We start from the raw sequence: 2,060 nt of genomic DNA, 5'->3' as shown, positions 1-2,060 counted from the left end.
GTTGTCAGATAAATTAATCTAAAGCTATAGTTTGAAATAATTGCCTAATAATATGGGAGCCCAAAACCGCCACAAGTCGATTCTTATGGACTAGTCTATAAGAGTCGACTTTTCCATTACAGTGTGCCTTTTTGAACGCTAGTTTGTAATTATTATTGTATTAGATCGTTTTAATATAGGGTTTCAATACAAAAACGTTTGCAAAATACATTTATTCTTAATTCTTTTGTGTATTGTTGTACAATGTGGAACAATTTGTTATTCTCAACGCTACATAAGTAACTGATAGCCCCGCCCCCTCCCCGCAGTTAAATACACATGCATGTGTTCATATTAGGCTTCTTCTGACTTCAAATTTTGATTCAGCGAAAAAATCTGTCCTAGAGTTGTAATTTTCATTCATTTTGGTGGTTCAGCCGCATAGAAGCGTGCGTGAAAATAAAAATTCATTCGCAGTTAAATGAACATGCGTATGTTGATATTACGTTTATTCTGATTTCAAATTTTGATTCAGCGAAAAAAGTTTAGTCAAAGGTGTAATTTTCATTAATTTTCGTGGTTCAGTCGCATAGTAGCGTTCGTGAAAGTAAAAATTCGTTCGCAGTTAATTACACACGTGTATTTTAATATTAAGCTTAATCTGACCTTATGTTTTGATTCAGCGTAAAAAGTTGAGTCCTTTCCGTATTATTGATTAGAATATTTCTATATCTCGTAAGTCACTGCTTGTTCGTTCGTCAAATTAGCTGTCACTTTAGTCTCGTTGTCAAGTATTGTTTTGACGTGACTTGTGTGCTTTTGGCGATGTCTGTAAGTGGTGCTGTGCATTATTTTGTATTCTTGTAGTATATGTCTTACACTAATGCCGACGATGGCTCGAGATCTCGTATTCCACGGCTCCGTCCAACGCCTGTCCCATTTCAGATAAGGTGCAGTTCGTGTAAAATTGATAATTGTATTATTGAATCTATTCCAAAATTTACAGGTGGTCCAGACGAATCGCCAGATGAATTCGTTGCCAGAGTGGTTGCATTGGTGACAACGGAAGGATGGGACGATGGCCAGAGGATTCAGGTCGCTGTTCGACGATTAGGCCCAACCGTAGCAGATTGGCACGTTCGTGTTGGTAACACACACGCAGCATGGAACGACTGGTCAGCAGCATTCAGGACGGCGTTTGCAACAAAGATTTCTCTCACCGACTGGACGAGCAAAATGGTGGCCAGAGTGCAACAGCCAGGTGAATCGGTTATGCAATACGCAATGGCCAAAGAAAAGCTGTTGGCTATGGCTCCTGTCGCGTTGACCGACCAGCAAAAAGTGCAAGCGCTCACTGAAGGCCTACGCTCATGGCAACATCAGGCGGCCGTTATGAGTACAAATCCAGCCAACGTCGCAGCATTCTACACGGAGTGCAATAATCTTCCTACTAGCTTGGCAGCACCAGCGGGGGAGACGCCCTCGAAATCGGCCGATCCAGTCGACCCATCGGCTGCACTAGAAGCTGTTGTAAATCGGTTGGTGAATGACTTGGCCTCCCGATTGGAAAAAATTGTCATTGGCAAAAGTGAAGGAGTCAGTGGCCGACCTCGTATGGGTGAGACAGCTGGACGAGGACGCGGCGGTGGAGGGACGGCAGCAGCACCAGGCGCGCGATTTGTTCCGGTGAGTGACCGAAAATGTTTCAATTGCGACGTTAAAGGTCATCTCGCTAAGGACTGTCCATCTCCAAAAAAGTAACATTGCCGCTGGGTGCGGGGCCGATTCTAACCGGATATCACAAATCACCCCACAGTGTCCCCCTCCCAGTTATCAAAGTGTCTATTGAAGGTATAGGTGAAGTAGTAGCGTTGGTCGACTCTGGTGCAAGTTCGAGCGCCATCCGGCGCAGCCTTGCAAAAAAGTTGGATAAGTGTGTTGGACAAAAATTTTCGCGGTTGGGACAACAGAACCGTTAAAATCGATTCATTTGTGAATATGTGTGTGACGTGGGAAGGTAGAAAAACCATGGTTGAACGAGTTGCAACAGTAAAACATCCTCCGTTTTCTGTCATATTGGG

The sequence above is a fragment of the Daphnia pulicaria genome, chromosome 1 (genome assembly GCF_021234035.1).
Source record: "Daphnia pulicaria isolate SC F1-1A chromosome 1, SC_F0-13Bv2, whole genome shotgun sequence".
Taxonomy (NCBI): Eukaryota; Metazoa; Arthropoda; class Branchiopoda; order Diplostraca; family Daphniidae; genus Daphnia; species Daphnia pulicaria.
This window is presented reverse-complemented; position numbering follows the sequence as displayed.